Source organism: Tauraco erythrolophus, chromosome 8 (genome assembly GCF_009769465.1).
Source record: "Tauraco erythrolophus isolate bTauEry1 chromosome 8, bTauEry1.pri, whole genome shotgun sequence".
NCBI lineage: Eukaryota > Metazoa > Chordata > Aves > Musophagiformes > Musophagidae > Tauraco > Tauraco erythrolophus.
The window spans coordinates 17018166-17032256 of record NC_141472.1 but is presented as its reverse complement, the minus strand read 5'-3'; positions in this window follow the sequence as shown (position 1 = coordinate 17032256).

Below are 14091 nucleotides of genomic sequence, written 5' to 3'. Positions count from 1 at the left end.
GGAAGGTGGGCACAGAGGCTGAGAACGACAGAGCCAAAGCAGTGCAACAACCCTCTGCCTGCTAGAGGTGACATGGGGCAGAAAGGACGGGAGTGTGCCACTGGAACATAGGACAACTGGACATTACAGCCCGTATGTAACAACAAGGGGACGAGGGAAGGAATTATAGACAATGTGACTTCCTCAGAAATACACATCTGTGCCTCTGCAGTACAAACTGGTCTAAAGAAGACCCAGAATACTAAACAATCAGCAGCTACTTTAGGAAGTCAAATCAACTGGAGATAGCATCTGAAATGATAAGGTGCTTTTATAGTTTTTCTCTTTCTGCTTCCTGTTCTTGTTCTGGTTTTCTGTTCTTGCCCCAGCTGACCCAGTGTTTGCGCTACAGTCCCAGCAAGTTGTTTTTACGCTCCATCTTCCTCCTATAAAAAGACAATATTTTTTGCCCTTTGCCCACAGCTTTTTCTGTTTTTTCAAATTTTGGCTTAAAATTTCCATACTAAAGTGAACACTAAAGGAAAGCCTCCATTAGTCAATATGGAGATATATTAAAACAGAAATAATTAACTTTTTCCACCCTTAACTATGGCAGAATGAAACTGTCCCTGTGCCACTTAATCCTCAGAGAGGACACTACAGTTAATGATAATGTATCCTAAGTTCCTTTTCTTTCATCTAAAAATACTTCACTTCAGTAGTAATATCAATGCAAATAAATAGTTTTAAAATACACCCAACAGCAAAGAAATCAGGTTGGCTTTTCAATAGTGAGTACTGAGAGTTACCTTAACAGTTATATCAAAATCACACAGTTACAGTGAAAACAACTTACCTTAAAATTGGGGAAATCCTGCAGCTAGACCAGTTAGAGATTAGCTATAGAAACAGGAAAGGGATTGTGCAGGTTTTGATGAGGAGAATTAGAGCTTTATTTTAAATAAATCCCTGCTCCTGAAGGAAAATTAAATATGCTGCTTTGTTTGAGATTTTCTACAAAACATCTAACTCATGACAAATAGAGAATAAGGAAGTATCAAGAGGCTTGCAGGGTGACTTATCAGACTAATACTCAATTCTCCAAACCTAACAATACAAACTGCCCTGTGGTGGAACTGCAGGAGAGTCATGAACCAATTAAGAAATTTGAAAACCTAGGAAAACCAAAAACAACTACACAAAAAAAACCCACAAAAACAAACAAACAAAAACCAAACACAATAAATTCTCAAAAAGATACGATAAATTTATTGTAAGTAGTGACAGCAGGTATTAGATCTATACGCTGGCTGTCCTGGCTCTGATCTAGCAAGTACTAATACATATTTAATTTTGAGCAGGTAAAGCTTTACATTTATTTGCTGGATAAGACAGAGTTCAACATCATTATAAATAATGGAGTTAAATCACTGAAAAACTGCCTGCCACTGGACTCAAGTTGTGAACAGAGCTTAAGGTAGGCCAGAGATCCCATCACTCAAATTATGTCCTTGCAGAAAAGGAATTATTTGCTAGACAGTGTTCTCCATGTCTCCTGCCCTCCCCGTTGTCTACTACATTCACATTTGTGAAGTGATGTGCAATCCCCTTCTTCACAAGCAGAGTTTCCAGGTTGCTTGCAATGCCCAGATGTGTGAATTATTAATCAATAAGAAGCGCAGCAGAGAAAAAAAGAATATTTGCTCTTATTAAAGTTTATGGGCTCTATTTAAATACATAGGTCTGCAGTAATCTGCCAATGGCAAAATACTGATGTTACAGTAATCTCAGATTCTCAATAGAATATATTAATAAAATTAGTACAGTTACATAATTGAGGAATTTGCAGCAACTTTAAAGATTTACACAAATGGTCTACACAGTGCATTGGCATTGACTCAATTAAGTAGGTAAAAGAGTCAGGATTTATATATTAACAGTGAGTAAATGATCACAATAAGGAGACCCAAAAAGGAACATTTTCCCTTTAATTTATTTTTTTTTAATTTTATTATTTTCTGCTACATCTGATTTACTGTACTTGAGGCTTCTTCATATAATCACTGAAGTATGTATTTTCATTCACATGTCCTGCAAGTATCAAGCTTTAAGTACAGCAGGGAGAAAAAGTATCTTCTGGTTGTTTGCTATGTGCATGGCATATCATATTATAACAATAATATGTTATAATATTATTGCCATATGTGCATGGCATATCATAACAAACGTGGAGTCAAATTTATCAAAGCTTTTAGGCAATTAAAACCAAAAACAAATACTCATGAAAGCTTGCAAGCAAATCAGCTGATAAACCTCAGGGCACAAATAGACACATATTTGCAAACCTATTCATGGCATATTAAGACATTGTCACATTTGATTGCTCAATATTGCTCCCTACTAGAGGTCACCAGCTCCAAAAGCCTATCACGACTGGGAGTCTTCACAGACCAGTTCACTGCCAAGTGAAGCCGAGTTGACTAAAGCAGATATCTTAAACCTGCACTTATGTTGTCTAGGACCTCACTGTAGTCAAAATTTAGATGTCCAGATGCCTTAGGCAGGCACATCTATTTTTAACTTTACTTTAAATATGATCTTTCACACAATTTACTTTAAGGAATCATTCATTAACTTCAGTGATCTGAAAAATCTGAAAAATTCTGGGAGATGGAAAGATAGCAAAAAATGAATAATTGCAGGATGTGGAATGCATGAGAGGCGCTATGGATAATTCAGACAAAAAGAACTGCAGTGGAAAACTTGCCACTGCATCATCAGTAGCAAGACAGAAAAAAGATAAAAAGATGCCTATTTTTTCAGCAGCTGGACTTGGAAAGAGGCCTTAGAAGCAGTTTGAAGAGCGTTGGAAAGAAAGACAGACAGCTGTCAATCAAGAAGAAATCAGTAGAAAGTGTGTTGCATGTCAGTGAATGAAATGCAGGAGAGTTGTTCAAGGCAGGATGATAAAAGGATCATCTTGACCTGCTCTGTAAGATAGATGCTTAGTTGGCAATTGCATGCTACATCTTTCTCCAGGTATGTGGAAACTGGTCAGCAGAAATTCACTGGTAATTTAAGCTGAAAAAAACTGTTTGATACACAGGAAACAAACCGGATGTTGAGTGGAGAAAAAAATGGAGAGTACAGAATAGTTCTGAGGTTTTCTTTAGTCCTACTTCCCATTAAAAGTGACTCTGTTAAAACTTTTCAGTATTTAATTGCAATACTTCAGAAAGAGAGAGGCCATAGTTACCTTGTTCAAAACATGACTATAGAGAACCACTGAAAACCAGATTAAAGTTTCTGAAAACAGGAACTTTAGCAATTGCATGAGCTCATACAGTGTCATGGAGCAATCAGCACAACCTAAGACAATAGCGTGTACAGGTTTGTAAGGTTTGGTGGCTTTTAAATTCTTTATTTAGGATGAGTTGACAAACCGGTTTTGAAAAGCATCGGCTGAAGTTGAGGAGGAGCATTCACGAAACAAACACTAACTTCTAGGAATTCCTTAGGAAGCAGTCTGGCTACAAAACTAACATGCTGATTTTTGCAAAGAGAGGAAACCATCCTAGAACTGGCAGCAGTGTTGAAATAAGATGGATTGAAATTGCCAGAGAATCACAAGGAGAACAGAGTACTTCATAACAACATGAGATTGTTACCTTTCAATGTCAAAAAGGGCAAGACTGCCCCCATAGTGTGGAATAAACAGTTGTAGAATAAATATAAATGTTCCAAGTCAGTTGTCTTCCTTTTATCAGAGGCCACTTCTTGTTTTATCACATTTCATATGTTTTCAATCTCTACTTTAGGAATTTTTATGAATTTAGGAATTTATTATAATTTTGATAATCATGCACAGAAGAGGTAATGGTAAGATAAAAGTCATTCAAACATAAAAGCTGTGGTTGACTGTGAAAAGCTGAAGCTGCCAAGTTATTCGTATGAGCATATAACTAGAGAAAGAGAGAGAGCATACAGAATACAAGGCAAAAGGAATTAGGAACTCTGGATTTGGCAAAGCATTTGCCAGTTTATCCCAGTGAATTACACCAGATGCAAAGAAAATAACTAGTCCAAGGTCGAAAGATGTGTGTAGACAAAGAGAACATGGAGAAAAGTTGTTTCAGGTAATTATTGTCTAATAGAGGTTATTTCAAGCGTTCTTTTTGAGCTACTCAACAACGAAAGAAAATCATTACCTTTTGCTATACATTTCTTACACACAGACCATAGCAACAAGAAAATGCTTCTTGATATTTATAAAAGACTATAACGGAACAGATGCCAGCAGGGAAAAAAAAGTCTCTTCATCTCAAACTAAAGATGTAGATTAGGGAATCTACCCTTACCATAGCCGTGTTTACTGTAAACCAGCTTTCCACTAGTAGTTGACCCCAAACAGCTGAAATCAATTCATCACAGCCCACATAGCAGTCCCTTCCAAACCCGAACTACAAATCTGAGCTTTCAGGACAGAAGGCACCCTCTTCAAGACACAAGACCTTCTGCATCACAACCCCAATGATCTCCTGTAAGTTTGGTGCAGTTCTGGATGATACATAGTATTGCATGTGATACTTTGAAAGGAGTTTACATCAAACAGTGCTTTCAAAGGTATCAAGATCTTCATTCGTGTATGTTTTTGCTTTAAAGGAAAATAAGATGGTCATGACCTCTTCAATTCAGGTTATACAGATATTGAAGGAAAAAACTACTTAGTAATGGCAGCATATTGCATCTATGAAACAGCCACTGGATCAAGAGAGGAAAGCAATAAAAATAACTAAACACATAACCTGATTATTTTCATTTGCAAACGCTCTAAATGCTCAGTTACTTTCTTGCAGATATTACCTTGACCCACCTTGGCTTCTAGTTAAGGAGGGAAAAAAGAAAGTAAAAGATATCTGATTCTCTATATTTTATCGAATGTGGAGATAGTCACAACTATTGTATTCCTGTTCAAATAGATAGAATGTGTTCCAACGATAAGAAAGAAGAGCAAAACAAAGATGAGGAGTTTTTCAAGCATATCTTCTCACACTCTGGGTGCCTGTATCAGTCCCATAGAGTCATCAAAAATTTGCATTTGAAAAATCAGAAAAAATCAGAAGGTGTGTGCAGAAAGCTAAACCATAATTATCTAAACTGTAGCTAGAGGATTTGAGCTTCGGGTTATCAGAAAAAGGCTTTCTCCTCCAAAAACAAGCAGTCAATACTGAATACTATACTACCTTATTTCCCACTCTACATATTCTGCGGAAAGAGAAGTATCCGTAAGTAAAAGTATTCTGACATGGGTTTTCAGGTTTCACTTGGAACCTTTCCTACCAGTGAGAGATGAAAGCTCCAATCCCACACCAAATCTCTTTCATCCTTAGAGGAAACATGAGGAAAAGGGCATTCAGTAGTGGTTGACTGGCAGACAAAACAACAGGGATAGCAGAGGATAAGAATCAACAAAATAAATAAATTGGTAACAGGAAAAATTGTATTTTCACTTCACAACATCCTTGATAATTACTTTAATTTATGTAAGTGTTAATGAGTAACAGAACAGAACTAAAATTCTCCAGGAAAGTAATTCTGTACCTATTGCGTTACTAAACGTGGAACTCGACATCATGAAGCAATGGTGAAGACTGAGTATATAAATTATTTCCAAAAGGACTAGATAAGATATTAACCACAAGTTCAACAATGGCTGTTCAACAAAATGGTTCACATGAAACCTCCAGCTCAGGATATGAACAAACTATGGGATGTTACAAGGTAAAAGAGCATATTAGAGAAGGATCGCCTCTATGTACCTATTCTTTGTAATATTCCTTTCCTAAGTATTTTCTCCTGCTCATCACCAGGAACAGAATACTAAGTGATAGAGATGTAGTAGTTCTGACATCTTTTATTCAACGTAAAAGTGCTTCTCATGACACAGAAAAAATTTTTTGATTCATTGGGGGGAAAAAAAAAAATCTGTAGATGCAGTAGTTTTCCTCCTTAATTTATAAAGCAGTAGTCTTCCATAAAACCTTTGCAAAACGCCTTCTGCTTCAGTAACAAGACAATGTAGTCATCGGCGCTGCATATGCATGGTAGAAAAGTAAATATATAGAGAGTTTCTAACAAAGAGCCAAGAATATGTTCCACACATCCTTCGACCTGGCCTCGATAATTTCCTACATAGTGCAAAACCTACAGAACACATGCAAGGAACCTGAGAAAAATCAGCAAATGCAAGCTTAATTTTCACAGCTTCTAATTTCAAAAACCAGTCTGTACAAAATGAATATTCTCCAAAAGTCAGTATGAAAGAGAAGAGAATTGTATTGAATATTAAGTACATGGCGTGACTGTGTTGGAGTATGCACAATATTATCTCATTCAGAATTGGTCTATTCAGAACTTCTGTGCTTCAGGGAATTGCTAAATAACTTGAAATCTAAGTGCAGCTGAAATCAGAAGAGCCTTTTCTTAACATATTCTGCATTTTCTCCTTAATTCCAGCAAGATAGATTCCAGCTTTTGGCTTTTAAAAGATGAATGAAGTACTAAACTGATGGTAAAAACTGGCAGCACCTTTAAAAATTAGTTCAACACTCTAGCATGCAAGAAGATTAACGACAAGAGCAAAACTTTGCTGACAGTCAGATGTTTAATATCACTGAAATGTGTTTAATATCACTGGAACATGCAAGTTCAACCAAAGTGTAAAGGTAAAGTTTAGGTAAGTTTTAAAATTGTGCTGGCAAACGATCTCTCTGTCAAGTTTTTCATATCAACCCATGATTTAGTATAAATGTCTACAAATACACTTTCAAAACAAAAATTAGAAGAGAGAAATGTAAATTCAAGTCTAAAAGAAACTACAATGATGAGTTTTCAAATAAAAAGCTTGTTTCTTTCTCAAATGTTAGACTAAAACAGGTTCTAAAACTTTTTTAGGTTCTAAAAGCATGATTTAATTATCTGCCTTATTAATTTGTACTTTATTGACCCTTGAGCAATTGAATGTTAAACATATGTTGAAAGACTGTTAGTGGAGGCCGGCAAAACTACTCTAATTTATAGGTTAAAACCTGAGGCCAGAGGAGCAACTGAACTATTCCTAATGCCACGTGCATTACTGATGGAGCAGTGCATTAGCAACAAGCTTACATCTTTGTCAGGTATACAACCAAAAGAGTTTTTTCTACCTTAGGAATAGCTATAACTCCTCCACCACAGACTGCTCTCATTAAAATGGGTTTTTTTGCACCTGACGTTATTCTAAGACCACTGATAGTTCTGCTGCGTCAAGTGGGAAGTGAAAGGCACCATTAATCCATCTCGTATCTTATTCACTCTGCACAGTTACTAATACTGATATGGCTGGAGAAGATGCGTAAGCGATAAAGACTTACAAAAATGGAGTGTAAAGGAAAAGTAAGCCCTATGCAGCTCATCAGAATCCTTTTCTGGGCTATCTTATTTTTCTTCTTTTTGTTTGTCTATTTGCCATTATAATCTTTCCTGCCCGTGTTAATCTCCATCAATGTAATTTCTGACCATTTTTAGCACTGTAAATAGGTGTAAACCCCCTGTCAATAACCCAAAAAGAAAGTCTGGAAATTAATTCAGACAGGACTTATGTCAAGCTCTGGGAGACGGAGAAGTGAACTCACACAATTCTGTTAAAAAAATGTAAAAATATTTAATGAAAGAGTGACGTGGTTTCCCTTGAAATAGAGCACAGACTGAGCATAAACCAAGCAGAGAGTTACCAGCTTACAGAAGTGAAAGGAGCTTCTACTTGATTTGACACAGCTACCTTACCAGATCAGGGATCTCCCTGCTCATTATTAAATCAACAAGGTAACCATGCTGCAAAAAAACGCTAGTGCTGGTACCCAGGGTGATAGTGGAATCTTTGTCACTGAAGCTTAAGAAAAGAAGAGACAAAAATCTATCAGAAATATAGACAGTCCCTTGCATTTTTTCTATTTCCATTTTTTAATCTTGATTTTCAAAATAGGCATTTATTTAGCTTGAGTTAAGATATTCAAACATATCCCATGAAAAAGAAGAAAACAGCGAGTCCCACAGAGAAGCAACAGGATACCGCATTAAAAGCACAAGACACTCAGCTACTCATAGGAGAATTCTATGACTAGTAAAATCTAATATTCATTTCCATTAATAAAGTACAGTAATTTTCTTGTAAAGAGAGAAAGTGTTCTTAAAAATATCCATGCTGTCAAGACAACATTCTAGAAACACTTTAGCAACAAACAGCAGTTTGTACTTCACTCAAAATGAAAATATTTCTGACTCTCCAGAAAGCATCCACAGAAAGCAATGAGTATATACGCATGCTTTATGATCTAAAAGTGCATTGTTTCACCCAGTCAGGTGCATTGCTGATCACAGATTCGCACAGCAGTTTGACCGATTCCACATCGCTTTCAAGAGCAATGGTATCGTTGAAGTCTATCTTTACAAAATACTTTTCTTAAAAAAAAATTTACAGATTACAGTAATAGATGATAGTAAGAATCAACCTGTTTCTACATTGTTCCAGTATTTATTCTTCTTACTAAAACACTTGCCACTCATTTCCAACTGTTTTAGCTCCAACTTCCAATAACAGGATCTTTTTCCATTTTCACCTCTTGCCTTTTAAACCCTCTCTGCAGTACATTGTTTCCTCTTGTCCATACCTACGGATCATATTCCAATAACCACATTATTTTGTTGATAAAATAAAAAAAAACAGAGTTCTTAAATCTCCAACAAAAAGATACATTTGTCAGTATTTTACAAGATCAAAGAAATTTTCAGTGTTCATTAAAATAACTTCATTGTGAAATAGCCTGAGTGTCCCAGCTGAGCTCTCAAACAGTTCTATTTTCTGTGCTGCCACAGCTGTTTTCTGTGAAGTAACTTAATTTGTCATCAGAAATATTAAGTTCATGCAATTTTCTTTTTATTTAATAACTAGTTGTTAGCCAAAGTACCATATGTCTGATCCTGCCAACATTGATGGGCTCATCAATCAGATTATTTACATGACTTTTAATAAAAGACAAGTAAAAGACAGACAATAAGCTTTTTCATATTTAAGACAATGAGCCTTTTCTTATTTCAGACTACAAAATGTCCTGGGGAAACATGTAAGAAAAAAAAAACAAACCTATAAAACAGGATAGAGGACTAGTAATTAATTGTTAGTTCAGAACTATTTTAAGCATCTTTACACTATTAACCACTTTTCAGGGCAGCATTTGATGCCTAAATGATGACCTTTAGGACAGATACCTGACTATCATTGCAGAAAAGCAGCAGCTAGAAATGTAATCCAAACTTCACATTTTGTTTCTCCTCCAATTAAAGAATGACAGTATATCCTCTGAAAATTCCAACACGCTAACTTCAGGGAATATTTCAAGTCAAACACATAATTATCAATATAGATAGAAAAAGAGGTGCACTGAGTCTGTTCTAATATAACAGATAGTTTTATCAAACATCACATGGCAATGTGGCTTTTTTGGGCTTTTTTTGTGGTTTTGTTTTAAAGATGAGAGTATATTAGGATAATAAAAGTATCTACTATATTGTGATGGAAAACGACTGGAGGAAAACATGACATTTAGTAAGTAATATTTTAACAACATCAAAATTCATTATAGATTCCAATAGACATGAAAAAAAATTTGCAGTTCCCATGTAACGTTTTCGGTCTGGTAAAAGACCTTAAATAACATACATTTTTATTTCAGGCTACAAATTTTTCACTAAATGCAACCCATTTGAGGATTAACAAGATTTTTTCATGACTATATACCTTCCTCAAAAATTTGAAGGAAAGATACTATTTGAAAGAAAAAAAAAAAAAAAAAACAAACCCACACCAAAAAACCACCACCTTAAACCTAGCTTTAAACATTTCTGGTACCCAAACGTAATTTAATATACTCTCATTGTTTATAAAAGTGGTCCAAGTAATTAAGTAATTTATAACATTCGAATTATCTCAGTGAACTTCATGACATTAGCTTGTATTTATACCTGCAAAAAGCAGATCATTTACCTTTCATATAGAGAAAAACTTAGGTGAGTCCATACTGATTTCAATGAATCCGTAAAATTAGGTGTTCTGCTTTGGGATTTTGCTTGAGAAAGTGGTAATACAACTCCACCATTTCCATGAGGCCTGATTCAGCTCTCACTGAGGTCTTCTGGCCTAGGGAAGTCTTCTTTGTGAGGCTATTGTGCATATAGCTTGACACAAAAAGTGATTGACACAAAAACTGCAAAAGAGAGGCTGCACAGGACACGATCCTTTGCATTGGGTGGTTCTTTACAAATGCGTCTTAGGATAGTAAGTCTCTTAGGGCTGCTGCGTTACGAAGGATCTGGCCTCTATGTCATGAAGCAGGAATTTTACACAACAGGAAATATCTGCTGTGATCCTATTTTTAAGAAAAGGTATTAAATTTTGACAGATAAAACAGAAAGAATGTGCTCCAGTCATTAATCTTGAACTTTTAATATCAGCACGATTTGAGCTGTAGCTCTAAAATTCTTGCAAACATTTACACTAAATGGTCATAGCTCAAATTTAAACTGAAGCACCTGCCAGAATATTACTGAGACCACTACAATGCTGGATATAATCTTTCTTTTTGTTCACTAAAACAGCCCAGTTTCTAGAATATGAGGGCTAAAAAGACTTTTGATTTGATTATTGCATGCCAATAACCTGTCTGCAAAACCATCCAACATTTCATATATAGAGTACAAATATGAAACTAGGTAAGCATATAATGAGCCTTCTCCAGCATCTGCTGAAACTAGGGACTTTTTCAGCCAGAGATTACATTTGATAGTATGTCCCATGGCCCCTGCTAGATTTATTCCATATGAGTTTGCCTAAAGCTTTCTTGAAATTCCTTATTCAATATTGTCCACAACATCCTGGGGCAAATCATTGTACACTTCAATAACCCATTACAGAAAATACACTGTCATTTGTATATTTTAAGTGTAACACATTCTAATTGTATATGATCTCCCTAAATTCGTATATTAGATAATTATTTCCTGTTCACAGTCTCCATACCATTCACAGTTTCATACTATTCACACCTAAATGGCATGGATTTACAGAATCTTGTAATATTTCATGTTTTATTCTCAGTTCTCCTCCTAGAATTACAAACTTTTCACGTATCTTTTCATAGCTGCTGAGCCCTGAGCTGGTATTTTGAGATAAGTATCAAAAAGGTATCGAAATCATTTTCTTGATTAATAAAAATATTACAGCGGCAATTACTGTATATGCATAGTTCAGAATTGGATTTTTTTCCCCTCCCTATGCTAATGATTCTTCATTTATCAATAACTTGTCCAACATTCAAATGGTCTAGCATTTGTCAGAAATCATAACATTGCTTTCTTTGCTCATTTTTAGCAAGGAAAAAATCAAAACTATCAATTACTTCTAGAACGTTCTTCTAATTCAGACTTTTCGGTATTTCATCTTGTGGATTTTGTCTCATTTTGCATTCCAGCAAACCTTCACATAACACAAATTAAATATCGTATCTGGTCCTCGAATTAGGAAAACCTCAATCGGTCCCTGTAACCTATCTCAAACTGATATCAGCCTATTATTGCAGTATTAGAATTCAGCTCTGCTCCTGAATTCTGATCAGTTATTACAGAGTTTAAACTCTGTCTGAATCATTGATGCATTATTCATAGAGGTTTAGAAATTATGCTTTTCTGTAGTTATACGACTTAAGTTTTTAATGAAAGACTGTACTTCATAGAGAAGCACAAATTTACTTTGCAAAAATACTAGGTATATTAAAAAAAGTTTGAATTTTGTTCTCTGAAAAGAGAAGTATAATTCTGAATGTAACTGAGGCAAAACAATGCAGTTTTATGAAAAAATGCTGACTTAGAAAATTTTTACTGGAGGAAGCCTAAACCTCTCAAATTACAAACTTTTCCTTTTCTGTCAACAGTAAAGTATTATTCCTTCTCCCATTCAACAGACAAGAAAAGCAGCTCTCCACAAACTCTGCTTCCCACTTATTATAGAAGAAGAGCTTACAGTCAGAGGTAAGAAGGTATACACTGCCACCTCACTCTCAGGAAAACAGACCACTCCTGGGGTCAAAACTTGAGCTGCAGCAGGGAATAAAATAAAATAGGAAAAGAAGCATCTCCTGTGCAGATGTCCAACAGCAAGGAATTCTCGCTTTAGGAAACTAAGCAGTGCTAAAATCTTGCTCAAGTGTAGTGCAAATGGTGTGGTCAGAGTAAAATTTCCTCACTGTGAACTTAACTGTGCTACGGCATCCTTGCAAACCAGTTAAACATTGCCTGAATCATGTGACTAATGAGTTCTGAAGAGGAAAGAGTTTTGGAGGCTGGAGGCTGATTGTTCAAGAGTGTTGCTAAATTTAGCAAAGGTTTAAACAATTCTTATGTATCACATGGAAATTTTTTCAAATATAACTTCCCCTGTTTTTTCAAAGACTTAATAAAGAAGACTTGAGAAATGAAGGGCTAGTGGATAATGCAATTTCTAATACAGTTTTAAGACATATCTTGTACAAAAAAGCAGCTATTTTGTACAAAAAAGCAGCTACAAGTTTTACAAGAACTTCATACCTGGCTTTCTGAGTTTCATAAATAACTTGTGTCGGTGTGAGAAATTATATGCAACTACGAGAAAAACAAAAGGAAAACAGACAAACAAGCAGAAGTATAACTTATCCAAGTGCTATGATGGGTATACAAGACAAAAAGTAGGAGCACAAGTATAAGAACAGAACATGATAGAAAGATTTCATCTTAGGCTTGTCTCCGGAACTCAGACCAACATTGCTTCTGCTCTTCTAAGAGACTGAATCAGTGTTCATGTACCACTTCTGAGATCAAAGAGATTAATGACATTAGGAAAACTGACAAACATTTTCTAGCATTAGCAACCTACTGCTTGATATTTTTCACACCAGAAAGTAACACTATGTCTAAATTAAAAAAAAAAAAAAAAAAGGTCAGATCACAAAGTCCTTTGCATAAGCCAAAGTCCACAAAGAGAAGAATTCCACAATAAGATAAAGGTTACCTTAGCACCTCCTTATTTCAGCATCATGCATCAGTGAATCCTCACGTGTTAATATCCCACAGTATTAGAATTAATAGAGACTAAAGCTACACAGGTGCAACCTAGCCAAACTTTTTTTCTGCAGGAATGGCAAACCTATTCCCCTTGCCTTTTCTGATTGATCTCAGCCAAGAAATTCTCATGGTATTGAGATAGTTACCAGCACTGGTGAAAGAGAGGTGCACACGTATGTGAAGATACAATCTGGAAAAGGGGAAAAGAAGGGATAGTAAAGATTCCCAGGTATCTTCTTTGGAAGGCATTAAAAAAGAACAGAAAAGAGCATTTTATTTTTCCCTGGAAAGGCTTGTCCTGAAGCTCCCCATGTCCCTAAGCCTCCTAGCAGACACTGTGAGAGTGATGTAGTACTCGCTGTAGAGGGAGAAAGGCAATGGATCACTTTACCAACCTGGACATAAGCAAATCTGTGAAATCAGATAGGAGGCATCGAAAGGTGCTGAAGGAGCTGGACAAGGTCCTTGTGAGGCTGCTTTCTATCATCTACGAAAGATCAAGGGAACTGGAGAGCCTGTAGTCGAGAAGGCTCAGGGGAGACCTTACTGATCTTTACAGCTACATAGTCAAAGGATACAGAAGACATGGAGCTAGACTCTTTTCAGAGGTGCAATATAGGACAATAAACAACAGAAAAGTAGAAACCTGAGAAATTCTGGTATTTGTGAGGAAAATTATCATGAGAATTTCCAGTATTTTGAAAAGAATTTTCACCATGAGGATGGTTAAGTACTGGAAGAAGTTGCCCAGAGGGGCTGTGGAATTGCCATCCTAAGGACGTCCAAGGCTCATCTCCCTTCCAAAAAAAACTGGAGCTCTATGATTCTAACATACAACAAAGTATTGCCACCATGCCTAAAGTTGTATTAGCAAAGCTGCGCTTTGCACTGCAGTAAGATGGGACCTTTCACTTCCAGTTACTT